The sequence below is a fragment of the Cryptomeria japonica genome, unplaced genomic scaffold (genome assembly GCF_030272615.1).
Source record: "Cryptomeria japonica unplaced genomic scaffold, Sugi_1.0 HiC_scaffold_14, whole genome shotgun sequence".
Lineage (NCBI taxonomy): Eukaryota > Viridiplantae > Streptophyta > Pinopsida > Cupressales > Cupressaceae > Cryptomeria > Cryptomeria japonica.
This window is the reverse complement of record NW_026728836.1, coordinates 1902502-1919678: the sequence shown is the minus strand read 5'-3', so window position 1 is coordinate 1919678 and position 17177 is coordinate 1902502.

Below are 17177 nucleotides of genomic sequence, written 5' to 3'. Positions count from 1 at the left end.
AGGGTGACATTCCAATGGATTTTTTAACTGTTATTCTATTTGCCCACAGAGCTAACTTCAACTTTTGATCCCAAGACCTCTTGTTTTCTTCTAAAATTTTCTTGATGATATTTAACAGGCTTTTGTTGCTGGACTCTGCTTGTCCATTCCCCTGAGGGTGATAAGGTGATGAGTATGACATGAGTATACCATGATTATTGCAAAAACCTACAAATTCTTCTGATCTAAAACACATAGCATTATCCATTACCAATTTTGCAGGTGTTCCAAATCTAGTCACAATATTATCCATCAGGAAATCAATGACAATTTTACTAGTAGCTCTTCTTGTAGGAATAGCTTCTATCCATTTGGTAAAATAATCTGTAGCCACTATAATCCATCCATGACCTCTTCCTGACTTCTCAACAATTTCTCCAATAAAATCAATGCCCTATTGGACAAAAGGAGCTTGTACAAAGACTGGATTTAGGGGTAAGGCTCCTTCATACTTGAGCTTAGAAGAAAATCTTTGACATGGATCACATCTTTGAACATATGCATGGGTATCTTTAAATAAGGTAGGCCAATAATACCCAGCCCATATTATCTTACCAGTAGTAGTCTTAGTAGAATAGTGACCTCCACACACTCCATCATGCATTTCAATCAACACCCATTTAGCTTGAAAATCATCCAAACATATTAGCAACTCTCCATGTCTTTTCCTCCATAAAAGATCACCCTGAATGAGCACATACTTTTGAGACTTGAGCTTCAAAGTTCTCTTCTGATTGTGTGTCATTTCTTCTAGCAGTATGTTACCTTTCAATACTTGGATTATCTCTGTGTACCACGGTTGTCTCTCAATACAAGTAACCAAAGTATCTTTAACCTCAACATTGTGTACTTCTACATTCATGAGATTTGACTCAGTCATGAGCTTAGCCAAACCTTACACTCTCACCAATTTAGTGATCTTTATTTCCAAATTGAACTCTTGAATTCTATTGATCCATCTACATCTCTTCCTAGTGACCTCAGATTGAGACAAAATATCTTTAACTGCAGCATGTGGAACATAAGCAATGATGTTTGCATTCACCAGATATGGCCTAAAAGCTTTAACAACTTTAACTAAGGCGTAATCTTGTTTCTCCATGGTTTCATATTTTAGTTTTGCCGCTTGCAAAGATTTACTATAGAAGGCTATGGGATGTTCATATCCTTCATTGTCCTTTTGTAATAATACTGCAGCCACCGTGTGATATGAGGCAAAAGAGAACAGAGAAAAAGGCTTACCATAATCCGGGGATTTCAACACTGGTGCTTCCTGGATTGCCTTCTTAATCTCATCAAAAGCTTTTGAAGCTTCTTGATCCCAATGAAACTTTGCATCCTTCTTGAGAAACTTGACAATAGGCTTCACTATCTCAGCAAAGTTTGCAATGAATCTCCTGACAAAATTCACTTTGCCTAAAAAAGATTGGATTCCTTTCACATTTTTAGGTTCAGACACTCTGTTGATTGCTTCAATTCTCTCAGGGTCTATTCTTATCCCTTCCTTGGAAACTATGTGTCCTAATAACTTTCCTTCAGTGACCCCAAAATGACATTTCTTGGGATTCAGTGATACACCAAATTCCAAGGCCTTATCGAACACCTTCTCTAGATGTCCACAGTGATCATCAGCTTTCTTTGAGAAGCAGGTTAGATCATCTTGGTAAACCACCATAATGATATTTATGAATTCCTTAAAAGCCACATCCATAGCTCTCTGAAATGTAGCTCCTGCATTTTTTAATCCAAACGACATTCTCACATATACATAGGTTCCCCATGGAGTAGTGAAAGCTGTTTTAAACTATTCAGACTCCTTTACTAGCACTTGATTGTATCCTGAGAAACCATCCATCATGGATAAAAGATCACATCCTGTCACTCTTTGTAGCATTGCTTCCATATTTGGGGATGAATAATTATCTTTTAAGGAAGCAACATTAAGATTCCTAAAATCAACACACAATCTAATGTCCCCATTCTTCTTTCTTACTGGGACTAGATTAGAGACCCATGAAGAATGTCTTATTGGTTTGATAATCCCCCCTTCTCTCAATTTAGTCAACTCTTGTTGCATTTTGGTTTCTAATAAGGGGTTGATAGGTCTCTATTTCTGTTTGAAAGGCTTAGCATCTGGAAGTAAGGGAACTTCATGCTGAAAAAGATCTTGTCTATACGCCTTTAGGTCTTCATAAGACCAAGAAAAAACATGCTTATACCTTTTCAATAAATTAATAAGGTTAGTCCTAACATGAGGGGGTAATTTCTTTCCAATATATACCAGCTTGGGGAATGATTTTGTCCCCAGGTTCACCTCCTCCAACACTTCTAACTTGGTGGTAGATTGCTGGTGTAAATGACTATCATTATAACTAAACATACTTTCTAGCTCCACCAACCCTTTAGGTATCTCGTTGGTTTCCAACTGGACAATATCATTTCCAAACACTGTCTCTCTGTCATCCACCACTTCCACCAATGCATTGCAATCAATCTTTTGTCCATCATAATCATCAACACATTGGATGAACCTAAGAATATCTTCATCATCAGCAAAAACTTGCCAATTATATACGTTATCAGGGATGGCCGGCCTAGATTTTATTTCCACAGTGGAAATACCAGTTAGCGTTGCATCATCATTTTTTAAAGCAACATTAGCTAGGAAATCTGCCATAATATTTTTTGTTCGCTCTATCCAATTGACAGAAAATGCATCAAAATATTCAATAACATCCCAAACAGCATGCTTATATTGCTTCAATTTATCATTCTTGGATGCATATTTAGATCTTACCTGAGAGACAACCAACTCTGAATCCCCCATTACTTTCAATAGTTGGATTCCATGCCTTTTTGCAACCTCAAGTCCTAGTAATAGGGCTTCATACTCTGCAGTATTATTTGTGCACTGGAATGCCAATAGGAATGAGTATTTGAAAGTTATACCTAATGGGGACACAAAAAGAACCCCTGCTCCAGATCCTTCTTTAGAGCAAGCTCCATCAAAATACATCTGCCACAATCCATACTGCTGTGCTTGTAGCTCGACTACAATTGGGTCAATGTTCTTCAATTGAGGTGATACTGGTTGGAGTCTGAAGTTATCTAAATCCACATCAATCATACAATTAAGCATACTAAGGTCCACATTTTCAATTACCTTAGGAGCTCGTGGCTCCCTGTATAATTTTACCTGATTGCCACCAATAGGAATAGTAGCATAAGACGAGTCCAGTTGAACATTTCCCCCCACTGCTGCTGCCCACTACCTAGAAAGTAACATACCATAGTGGGGTTTAGTATCAGTAACAATAACATCCATTTTATAAGTGGCTTCAGGAAATGCAGCTATTTTTACTTCTACATCTTTCATTGTACCTATCACAAGCACTTCTCTGTTATCCATGGCATAACATTTCCCATACACAATAGTTACTGATAACCCCAATTCTTTCATAACACCATAGGGCATTACATTAGCAGCTGCTCTTGAATCTATCATGCAGTTTTTAATCAACCGGTTATTGACTAGCAAAGTAACATAGAAGGGATCTACCTGAGAAGGCTCCTGAGTGATAGTGGTTCCAACATATACCTCTAGGGTTTGGAACTCTTGATCCTTTCCAACTTTATCCGAACCAGTGGGTAATACTGAGTCACCATCAAATATACCAGAGAATAAAGACAAAGCTGCATCCTTATGTTCTTTAATCTTTAGTAATTCTATTAATGGAACAATGACCTTCATTTGAGTTAAAGCTTGGGCCATATCAAATGTAGAATTATTATATTTTTTCAGTATTAACCTTAACCTTTTCTGCTTTGAATTGACTGGCCCTTTTCACTATCTCTGCCTTTTGTACATCACCAGCATTTTTGGCATCTATGCCTTTGGGTAAGTCTTTAACTTGTTCCTCTTTTTCTTGACTAGCTTTAAGAATAGCAGCAACACTGCTTGATGCCCCTTTCTTTGTGACTTCTTTTACAAACATAGAACCGGGTTCACCTTGATCAGTGTCTCTCTTGGTGCTTCTTAGATTGTAGTTATGCTTTGCTTTGGCGATTGCAGCCTTAGTAAGATTTTTAACTTCTTCCTCACTAGGTCTCCTAAGATGAACTTCTTCATCTTCAATTGTTACCACATTCACTGTAAGATGCCAACCTAAGGCTAACTATCATTGCACTAACCTTTCATTATCTAACACATCACTATATTCACTATGCATAGATTCCTCATCACTTTCTATGATAGTTTCAAACATATTAATATTAGGCTCTGCTTTTGGCCTCATAGATTCTTCCAGAGCTTGAGCTACTGCACATTGATGAGAAGAATGTGGTCCATCACAAGCAATACACCAAGGAGTATTTTCTATATTATTAACAGTTTTCCCTTTTAAAGGATCTGGTGTGTCTTGGCTTTGGGCAATTTTAGGCTTCTCAACTTGGGGCTTACCATCCTTCCAATTTGTATTGTATGGCATATTATGTAATCTAGGAGGTCTATCTTGCCAGTTATAATGGGGCTTATCATTTTTGTTGACCTTAGCAGTCAAATCTTTCATAGCAGTAACAAGTTTTGCTATTTTATCCTCCTCTTTAGCAACTTTGTTAGGTTGTTGTTTGGTTTCATGCCATAATCTACCATCTGTCCTTCTTCCTAATTTTCCAGATGCTTTTCTATTACTTTCTACATTTATGGCAATTCTAAAGGCATCCCTCAGGTTATGAGAATTTTTATCTCTCAAGATATAAGCCATTTTGGAATCAAATGCATTATAGTATGTATTAAGGCACATATTGTCATCTAGCCTCATTACCTGATACAATCTATGCATAGCTTTCTGGAATCTAGCATTGAAATCAGTGACTATTTCATTTTCAGATTTTCTAATGTTATTGAACTCATTCAACATGAAACTCACATTAGTCTTATCACCGTACCATTCTTGAAAGCAATTTTTGAAATCTTCCCATGAACCTATGCTAGCTACTGGAAGACCTATGTACCAATCTCTTGCATCATCAACTAGGGATTGAACAAACAATTTCATAATGACATCTTCATCTGCTATCTCATAATCATTTATCAAATCCCCAAAAGATTTCAGATGTTCCTCAGCACTGACTGCATTGTTCCCAGCAAACTTATGGAGTTTATCTCTTAGCTCAGTGGGAACATGATTTGGATACCTTGGGATCCCATCAAAAAACAATTGCCTATATTGTTCTAGATTAATTGGCCTTCTTTAAAAAGGGGAAATAGTACTATTATTTCCCATGATCATTTTAGCTTTTGGGATTGGAGACTGAGATGTTTGGGTGTACTGTTTATTTGAGGGTATTTGGCTTACTAAGGCAATATTAGCATGTACTGCAGGTTGAGTATTGACCTGAGGAAAAGAGATATGTTGGGGATTAGGCTTGCTAAGGTCTTCTGATGGGAATGTAATAGGGGGAGCTTTTAAGTAGTTAATCTTTCTTTTAACTTCCTGATTTGCTGCTTCTAACTCAGCCTTTTCCAATTCCATTTGGAGGTCTTCCTTTTCCTTTCTCATCCTTTCCATCTCCCTCTCATGCACTAGAATCCTATGAGAAATCCCTTCTGCAGTTTTAGACTCTACTTCATCATCTACCCATATCTATTTTCCTCTGTCTAAATTGACTTTAGGAAGTTGGGAGTTATTAGATACTTCCTTAATGGGTTGAACTACGGATTTAGAAGCTGGTCTAATCTTAGGGATTAAGATCTCCCTAATCACTGGACCTTCTTCATCACTTTTTTCTTTTTCCTTAGCAAGCACTTCAAGATCAGCTATCTGTCTAAGGAGCCTATCTCTCTCCATCAATTTGGCTTTAACTTCCTTTTCCTTATTTGCCTCCTTTTGGGCTCTTAGGGAGATTAAATGATGGACTCTTTTGTTCAAATCTTCAATTTCTTGAGACATTTTATCCTCATCAGGGTAGTTTTCTTTAGAGTCTGATGCATTAATTTGATCTATGTCAATTAAGCTAATGTTCCCATCTATTGTCCTAGGAACAGAGTGCCTAATTGCATTTGAACTGGTTCTATCTTTTGCAGAAACACTAACATGAGATAGATCTCGATTTAAAATAGGTGCATCATCAATATTTCCAAACAATCCTGAATGGAAACCTAAAATATCATGCTCTGAATCTCTAGAAGATGAATTTGACTTTGCATAGACAGGTCGATCAGGCATCTTACCAGGATTGTTATTTTTTTGCACCCACGCAGCATTTGATGGCTCATGCATCACAGATCTCTTCTGGCCTCTTCGTGACTGTTCTGGAAAACCTTCTTGCAAGGTTTCACGAGGATGTTTCTTCATGAATGATCTTGTGTTCTTATTTCCTTGCATCTCACTTGTCTTTCTTTTAGAAAATTTGTATCTCACAAGGACTGGTTCAAAAGTTACAGAGTCGCCACCCACAAAACTATGGAAAAATGAAAACAAGCAGTCTTACCCACAAACACACAACAATATTCCCCACAAGTCTCGGCATAGATTTGTGTCTATATCTTTGTTCTGACTCTCCCCAGCAGAGTCGCCACTTTTGTTGTCCTCAAAATCTAATTCCCTTTAATGTCCTTAGAGTAATATGATCTAAACTGGGTGCAGAGGAAACATCAAAGATAAAGAAATCTCAGAGACAACATATGACAAGGTTTGATTAAACCTTCTACACTTCGGGCTTCCTTGGAGCCCAGGTGGGTATACCTTTGTGAACTAACTTCACACTTTTAAACAATAAACCCACAGCAAACCAGTCTAGAAAACCAGTGGATTTGTTCACCTTGAAATCAACTGAAAACAAAGAATGGAACGATACTTAACTTCAGCATTTTGATCAACAAAGCATGCAATAAACAACTTCGATTAATACCAGTGCTTTATCCAAGGTTACAGAGTCACCTAAACTCAAATAAAACTCTTGAAACAATATATCTTTATGCTTCCCATCAATTTGTTTTCCACTAATCCTTGCATATGCCTGACACATACAAGAATTTAATCATTTCAAACTAAGCTATGGTCCTCAAAATTCAAAAATCCTTCCAAAGAATTTACTGGTATGAGTGATCCCGCATATTTAATTTCCCTCCTAAAGAGAAAAGCTAACAAACGCTTATACTGAGATTGCTTTGCAATTCCATTCAAACAGAAAAATCCTGGATTATTCAGAATGAAAACAGTAAATAAATTTGTGAACAAACTTGAAGACAACACAAAGCCTTTTCAAAACCGATGGCTTGTATATTGATATTCATTTGAAGAGATGTTACAAGAAATTCTGATTCTCCATTAAACTTTGGAAAAGCTCAGATAATATTTCTACAGCGTTTTCTTACAAAATTTTGTGATCTCTTTCCCTCTAGTCCTGGTATCCATTTATAACAACATGGATGCACAAAGCTTCGGACTTCTCGAGGAGAGTTTGTTACAATTATTTCAAAAATTGAAGAGGTCCAGATTAGGATAGAACTAAAAGACTGTTACCGGAGGCCGACTTGATGTGTAGATGATCTGCGGATCTTGTAATTGCATTGTGAGCATTGTTTTTATCCTGGACTATGATCCAACAAGTGGCATGTAAAATTCTTTAAATTGTAATAAGATTCATTCACATTGTTTACTAGTTATGTGTTGTGTTGTTACCGGTTGTTCTTTTTGTTGTTTCTGGCACCTTGTTACCAGTTACCAGTATGCTTTGCATGGTTTATGTGTTTAGCTACAAGGTTGGGCTATCCTTCATTGGATCTCTCTACCTTGACTACATCAAATGGTATCAGAGCTAGTTCATGAACCTGTTGTTGGACAGAGTGTTGTTTGTGCACCGGTTGGTTGGAGAGAAGATTGAGGCAACTTGTGGACTTGTTCATATAGTCGAACATTGGGCAGAGCAAGGTTTGTAGGTAGACTATCAACCCTAGAGCTTGAGATTAAGGGAGTTAGTGGGTGGAGACTTGAACGGATCATTGATTGAGGCATGTTGCGGTTTGTACCGATAGATCACTATGGAGAGGCAATCGAGAGCTATGGTTAGATTGCCGAATCCCGGAGGTAGTTGCAAGTACCTACTGATTGATTGCCAAACTAGAGCGAGTGATGGGACTCACTTTTCAATTAACCTCAAGAGTCTGATGCAGGAGCATCGGTCTAGTTCTTATCGATTAGGCAATTTTCAATGGAATTGCTTGTGAGCATGGCATTTCTTCATGTTTGAGTGTTTAGAATTATGGTTCTAGGTGTATTCCCTTGTGTTCATGGTCATTGTAATGTTCAAGTTTCATAGCTTTTGGCTTTGTTTCCGATCAGATGTGGATTCCGATCTTGTCTCGGTTGATATGTTTTTACCAATTAGCCTAGTTGTATGTTAACCAAAGATGATTTTGGGTTGCGGTTGATCTCCGTGACTTGCAGATCATTTGAGGTGTTTCTTTGGGCCTCGACCAATATTCCCATAGGTCTGTACATCATTTTATGATTCAAAGATTGTTCTTAGTGATTTGAGCCAGCATGTTACCATTGCACGTTTCATGAACCAGTTGGTCTTTGGGCTGACTTGATTGAGTTGTAATTATTTGCAGATGGTATAAATGGAAGCTTGTGAATCATTTGAGAAGAAAATAGAGAAGTTAGAAGACTGAAGACAAATATTTGAGGTTGAGTGAAGATGTAGAACCGACGAGGTTCTAACCTGGTAGCACTGAGGCTGGAAGGCTGAGGTTCAGATTAGTATAGAACCAAAAGACTGTTACCGGAGGCCAAATTGATGTGTAGATGAGCTGCAGATCTTGTAATTGTATTGTGAGCATTGTTTGTATCCTAGACTACTATCCAGAATGTGGCATGTATAATTCTTCAAATTGTAATAAGATTCATTCACATTGTTTATTGGTTATGTGTACTGTGTTGTTACTGATTGTTCTTTCCATTATTTATGGCACCTTGTTACCAGTTACCGGTATGCTTTGCATGGTTTATCTGTTTAGCTACAAGATTGCATTGTCCTTCATTAGATATCCCTGCCTTGACTATGTCAAAAGGAAATTTGTCCTTAAAATATTTTAATTGTGAAAGAATTGGTCATTATGCTTCTAGATGTACTTTCAAGGAAGATAACTATAAGAGATCAAATGATGATAACAAGAGAAAGGATAATTATAGAAGAGATGACAAAAATAAAAGAATAGATGAAAAAGACAAGGTTAAAAAGAGTTTTTGTTCAATGGAGACCTATTCCTCTAAAGAAAAAGAATGTGATGACTCAAATGATAAATCACTATTTTAGCCATAGAAGAAAAGGAAAATGAAAAGTCTAGTACTCCGCATTATAGGACACTAAAAGATAAAAGGTGGTGAAGGACTCAGGATGCTCAAATCATATGATAGGAAATAAAAAGAAGTTCATAGATTAAAAAGTATGATGGTGGATTAGTGAATTTTCCTACTGAGGAGGTTGCATTGATCTGTGGTAAAGGAACTATATCCATTGATGCAATAAGACAAATGATGCTTATTATGTTGAAGGTTTGAGACATAATCTATTGAGTGTGATTCTCATGTGGAGTAAAGGCTACAAGATAATATTTCATGCATCTAGATGTGAGATCAAAAAATGAGGTGTTAGAAGGTTAGTTGTAGAAGGTATAAGAACAAATGATAATTTTTATGAAAAGGAAAACAAATGAAGTTGTTATTTTTTGGTGCATAGTAGTTAATGTTGGTTGTGGCACAAAAGGATGGGACCCATTAACTTTGAAAACATGGTGAAGATCAATTCTACTCATGTTGTGAGAGACTTGGCAAATATTATCAAACCTACCAATACAATATGCAAGAAATGTCAAATGGGAAAGAAAACAAGGAACAAATTCAAGAACAAGGAGTATTCTACTAAAAGACCTTTTGAGTTGATTCATTCCGACCTATGAGACCTACAAGGACAAGAGGACTAAATGTTGAAAATGTATTTTATGTTTCTCATTGATGACTACTCTTGAATGGCATGGGTTACTTTATTAAGAGAAAAATCAGAAGCACTAGATAGATTTAAGATGTTCAAATTTATGGTTGAGAATAAAATATAAGATAAAGTCAAATGTTTAAGGTATGATAAAGGTAGAGAATTTACATCAAATAAATTTGATAGATTTTGTGAAGAGCATGGTACTAGAAGAAAATTATTTTCTCGTAGAACTCCACAGCAAATGGATTTTCTAAAAGAAGGAAGAGGATTGTTGTTGAAATGTCTAGAGTTCTATGTTGAAAGATGCTAACCTAGCTAATGTGTATTGAAAATAAGCTGTGCATATTGTTATATATATTCTTAACATGGTGCAAGTGAGAGTGAATCAAACAAAGGCACCTTATGAACTATGGCACAAAAGATCACCTACGGTCAAATATTTTAGAATCTTTAGAAGTAACTACTACATCATAAGAGATGAAGAGGATTTGGGAAAGTTTGATGCAATATTTGATGAAGGAATATTTTTTAGGATAGTCTACAAGAAGTAAGGAATACTTGTGCTACAACAAGAGGCTGAAGAAGATTGTGGAAAGTAGGAAAGTACAAATGTTAGAGAAAGTTAATAATAGAATCAGGTTACACCAAAACCTAAGATTGGCATAGAAGACACCCCCATTATTGTAGAAGAGAATAATATTTTGGAAGATACAGTAGAATCAAATGCAGAAGTAAAGGAACTTGAGAAAAAATCTAAAACAAGTGCAAAGTATGTGCAGAAAAATCATTCAGAAAATTAGATCAATTGAGATAAAGATAAAGGAGTTTAGAATATAAGAAGGTTTTCTAAGGTTAATGAACAAGAGAATTTTTGTTTCTTATATAAACTGGAACCAAATACCTTTACAAAGTCTAGCAAACATGATGGATGGATGAATGCAATGGAAGAAGAGATAAATAAGATAGAAAAAAAACACACATTAAAATTGGTACCTAGATCGGTGGACAAGAATGTCATAGGGGGTGTTCCAAAACAAGGTGAATGAAGATAGAGAGGTGACAAGAATCAAGGCAAGACTGGTATATAAAAGGATATTCATAATTTGAAGGTATAGACATTAAGGATACTTTTTCTCTAGTAGCTAGGATGAAAGATATAAGAATGTTTCTTGCATTTGGTGCTTACAAGAATTTTGGGTTATATCGGATGGATGTTAAGTCAAAAAAATTCAATGGAGGACTTGAAGAAGAGGTTTACATTGAACAACTAGATGGCTTTTAGTTGTCAAAAGATATGGATATGGTCTATAGGCTCAAAAGGGTTCTTTATGGACTTAGGCAACCTCCTAGAGCTTGGTATGAAAGGTTGGTCAGATATTGGTTGCAACAAAACTTCAAGAAAGGTATCATAGATAGTAATTTTTATTTCAAAGTTGAAAGTAGGAAACTATTGATAGTGGTTGTATATGTTGATGATACCATTATTTGTAGAGATGAAGATGTCTCCAAGAAATTTGTAGAAGAAATGTGGAAAGAATTTGAGATGTCAATGATTGGCAAGTTGTCATTTTTCCTTGGTCCTCAAGTAACACATTCAGAAGATGGTATTTTTAGTTTTTTGGCCAATTACATCAAATAGATGTTGAATAAGTTTGGTATGGAGAACCATAAGCCACTTGGAACCCCCCTGGTTATTGGTTATCATTTAAGCAAGGATGATGAATCTTTGAAAGTGGATCAGAATCTTTATAGATCTATCATTGGTGGTTTGTTATATTTGACTCCTTCAAGACCAGATATTATGCATTTTGTTTGTTTGGTTGCCAAATATCAAGTTAACCCAAAGCAGTCTCATGAACAAGAAGTGAAAAGGATATTCAAATATTTGAAAGGGACTTTAGATTTGGTTTGTGGTATAAAACAAATTATGATTTCTCTTTGAAAGCTTACACAAATGTTGATTGGGCAAGATGTGTTGATGATAGAAGAAGTACAAGTGGTGGTACATTTTTCTTGGGAAACAAATTGGTCTCTTGGCTAGGTAAGAGGTAGTATTTAGTGTCATTATTTACAACAAAAGAAAAATATATTACAAAAACATCCTATTTCACTCAAGTTGTGTGGAGGAAGCAAACTCTCAAAGATATAAAATTTATATATGATGAGGAAATTCCTATTATGTGTGATAATACAAGTGCAATTAACATTTCAAAGAATCTGGTAATGTATTCAAGGAATAAACACATTTCTATCTAGTATCATTTCTTAAAGAATAAAGTTTCAAAGAAGGAAGTTAGATTAGAATATGTGCCTACAAAGGATTAAATTGTAGATATTTTCACCAAGGCATTGTCAAAGGATACTTTTGAGTATCTCGGAGAGAAGTTAAGGGTTATTTCCCATCCTACTTTGAGCTAGATACATAGAAGTGGTGCATCTTTCTAAGGGGATTCATAGTCTATCATTTGTCTCTTGGGTTAATGTGGTGGATTCTCTAAGGGGGAGTGGCGAAGATTGTGGTTTCCTAGTTGAAAGAAGATATGTGAAGAAGAGGGATATGCCTCATAGGTGAAGTATTGTAGATATCAAAGATATACTCAAAAGGGGGAGAATTGTTTGAAAAAGTTGTCATGTGAAGTGTTGTGCCCTTTGTCCTTGATATCAAAGGGCAGAGAGTTATAATTGGAGATTTTATTTTTTTGGTAGTGCAAGTATTATCATTAATGACAAAGAGGGACACTATTGGAAACATGAGTTTGTGTTGTCATTGATGTCAAAATTTTCATCATGGGAGATTAGTTGTAGTTTGTATGGTGTTTTCATTAATATCACACTTATGTGTATTGATGACAAAGGTAAAGGGGAATTTGCAGATGCTTACTTAAGTTCTGAGTATAATTATGGCAATTGTTGTGAATCTAATTATTGGTTCCTATGTATGGTTTGGAAATGAGTTTACAGATGTTGTTACAATGTCTCATGGTGATATTGAGTGAGTATGTGGTTTTTTCAAAAGGTGACAATAGTGGAAGTTGAAATGTACAAGAAAGAGTATTTAAAGTCTTTATGGGAGAATTCAAGCTACATTCCTCCATTTTTGAAAATGATGGCTCGTGGTTCTAGATTTAATGTAGACTACATTTTGTGGATATTGCACTATTATGTTTTGAGGTCCTTACTAGTTCAGATGTTGAATTTTGTTATTACAATTTGTTGGCAGTAAGGTTGTTGTCAGGACTAGTGAGAATGCTTTTCCTTGTTCCATAGTTTTAGTTCAAGTGTTGTAGCTTGGAGGATATGTTCACATTGCTCGTGTAGTGTTCTAGTTTAGATTTTATTTGTCGCTATTTGTTGTATTTCTCTCTGACTAAATCGGTTGGTTTATCTTATTTTGGTCATACTCTTTTGGTCTAGATATGCATTGGAGGTTGAGTTAAAGTTTTTTCATGGGTGTTACTATGGTGTGTGAATATATGCATTAATGTGATTTATTGTTTATCTACACATTATGTTTGATATTGGCTTTGGAGGCTATGTTGGTGTGTGTAGTTCATTGGAATTAACTTAGGAAGGCATGTTGTGATTTATTTGGGTCCACTTTATCTCTTAGAGGGGACCCATTTAGCGCAAGTTCTCATGGTCCCGACTTTGTGTAATTTATGTTTACTGTGTCTATGACCGACCTAGTTGAGTGTGACAATAAATAAGTTGATATATATATGTGCATATGTGTGAATTATGGTGAGAATTGATTGAGCATAATGTATAAGTACATGTGTGGAAGCAAAAGTGTCAATATCACATCGTGATGTGTTTATGATGAGGAGATACTCCTTAGATTCAATTCATCTTTTCTTTGTGCCAACCGAAAGACAATGAATTATTTTGGTGGCTTCTGAAAATTTGTATCTTTCCTTGGTATCATGCATCTAAATAATGAAAGTTCATTGTAACTTTCCCAAAAGTTTGGTGCCTTAGCCTGCAAGTCTAAATCAAGAGTAGTGAGATTCCTTGGCCTTGTGCCTAAAATATTGTATTCTATTATTTATACCATGAGTGTGATTCTCACTATGGTATTTCCCACATTGGGCTTTCCACATTAAATTTTGGTGTTCATGTGTTTGGTTTTTGTTGTTTCATCTTTCACTGATGTTTAGTTGGTTAATAATAATTGATAAGTATTTATGAGTGAAGAAGTTGGTCATGCATAGATAAACATACTTTATCATGAAAATTCCTTTGCAATTATTATTAGTTGTGAAATCCTATTCAGTATTCGAGGTTTGCTAGTAGGGTTTTTGTTTATCATCTTCCTTTAGTTTTGTCTCGTCTCATTTTATACATTCAAGTTAAAAGTACAAAAAACCCTAAAAACCCCCATCATACGAGGGAGTTGCCCCTCTCAAAAATAAAGGAAGCTAGCTATTTCACAATAATCTCTCCAACTATTGGAATGATCATAACTTCTCCCTAGGAAGACATTGTCAGTTTTGGAGAATCAATCTTAGTGACAAATTCGTTTACCAACAGGATCAATTTGCACTCAAATGCAAACTTATTTTAAATAATAATCTTATATAATTATAAGTTTGAGACACCATTTTCTTAATATTTATGGAGGATATTATGAAGAAGAAGAAGAAATGTTTGAATTTTAGTTCTGCATTTCACCCACAAACTAATGGATAAATGGAGGTAGTAGACAAAAGTTTGAGCATCTTGTTGAGATGTCTAGTAGGAGACAAGATTGAAAATTGGGACATGATCCTATCACAAGAAGAAAAAAAATGCATACAATAACTCAATAAGAATGAGTACAAGGAGAAAACCATTTGAGATTCTAATTGGGGTGCACCCCACAAGAGTTGTGAAACTCATATTTAACAATATAGAAGGAAAAACTACTGTAGAAGTAGAGGAATTTATAAACTAAATGAAATGTTACAATTCATATTCAAGTCGGGAAACACTTAGAGATAATGAATAACAAATACAAAGGTTGGGTACATGAGAGAAGGAGACACTAAGAGCTCCTAGTTGGTGATGAATTTAAGTTATGTCCAAAGAAGGAGAGATTCCTAGTAGGCACATACAAAAAAAATCAAGATAAAGAAGTTTGGTCCATGAAGAATTCATAAAAAATTTTGACTCAAGTAACACCCATGAAGTTGAGCTACCAAATGGAATTGACATATCACCCATATTCAACATTGTAGATCTTCATTAGTATGATGAGATTCATTTAAGCAGAGGCAATATAAAAGTTTCTTTCAAGGAGCAACTACCACAATACCAACAAGAATAGATAGAACAAATTTTAGATAACAAAGTTGAGCATAATAAGAAAAATTGATGGTATATCAAACACCTAGAAGCATAGAGGAATACTAGTAGAAGACTCATCATGGGTTTCACAAATAGAGATGGAATGCCTTGGATTTTATCCATAATTGGCAAAGTGTATGACTTAATTATCAAATAACCTTGGGTGTCTGATGTAGGTGCATCCCAAAAAACTTTAATGTGTTCTATTGTATTACAATCATTTGGCCTAAAACAACAAACCAAACATATATGACACCATTTGAACACCATATTCAAGTTTCAAGACATTTGGGTCAATTTTCAGAAAGATAGATCACTAAAAAACTAATCATAGTACAAATAAAATATCATATAGTTTACTAGGTGACACATGCAAAACCTTTGTTTACCTTGCAATGTAGCATATCATACAATAGATTGGGACCAAAGAAATCTCCAAATGGGACCCTAGCCTAATTTATTAGTTCTTTGACCTTCATCATCGAGATCAAGTCAACCTACATATTTCATGAAGCATTGAGTGTTGGGTCACCTTTTAACTGACACAAATAATTACTAAGGCTTATAACAGATATATAAAAATCTATTTTATTTAAGAGAAAGTAATTAGGAAGCTAGAGAGATAGTAGTCACTAAGCAAGTTAGGAGTCAACAAGTTAGTGAGTTAGTAACAAAAGTCTTATCCCAAATTCAATATTTGCATGTAAGCTTGTAATTAGCTTGTGGTGGTCTGTGGCCAATCTATATTCCACATGTAGAAAGCAAATAAAAATTCTATAATCATTCTACTATATGAATCGATGATATTTCAAGGTGTTAAGATATTTTTGTTATGTGTAAGTCTAACATGGTTTGATAGTCCTATCTCTAGAACCTCCATCTATGATTACATCAATTACTAAAAGGTTTTAAGCATTTTTCAACAAAATGTGAAAGGTAAAATAATAAAGCTCAAATAAACATCAAAGAATCGTATGGAACAAATAACACTATGGTTGAATTAAAATGGAGTAGAGATAAGGAAAATCAATGCTAAAATGTAATAAATTAAAGGAGAAAAGCTAAATCAAGATAGTTTGAAACCAAAATAGTCCAAGGAGCATTACATAACCTCACTCTTCTTATCCTTGCACAAATCCTTCTCAGTTGATCCCCTTTTTCGAATGTTATTCTTGATTTTGAAAGACTCATAGCACTGCATGACTTCCTCTCTCTACACACCCTATCCCCTTTATCATATAAGAATGTTCTATTAGCGAAATTACATTTACCATTTGCTACAACTTATACCAGGTTTGATATACTCAAAATATTGGCTTAATATACTAAGTGAAACATGAAATAACTCTGTTAAAGACTTTTTTCTCAGTTGTTCAACAATAAAATTACATAGATATCAATATTCTTGCATTTATATAATAGAATATACATCTGAAAAAAAAGTTGTCATTTGCCTAAACTACCATAAAAAAAGGGTCTCAAGATTTGAATCTTGATAGATGGTATGATCAAAAAATATAATATTATTCTTACCAAATAAACTACATTGTTAAAAGTTATTTGAAATGAGTAAGGCCTTTGAAATGAGCATATACCTTACATTGTCTAGTCAATTGAATCCCATATTGAACACCATTATAGAGGGTTGGCAATTGATGTGTGGACACCTACAACATTCATATGTGTTGCTAGTGCACACAAGATAAGATAAGATTGTTTTTTTTGATTTGACTAGTCTTTGGATGGTATTTCTTTGAAACAAATCAATTTAATCTTTTTACTATTTGTGTATAATCTTGCAATCATCACCCAAA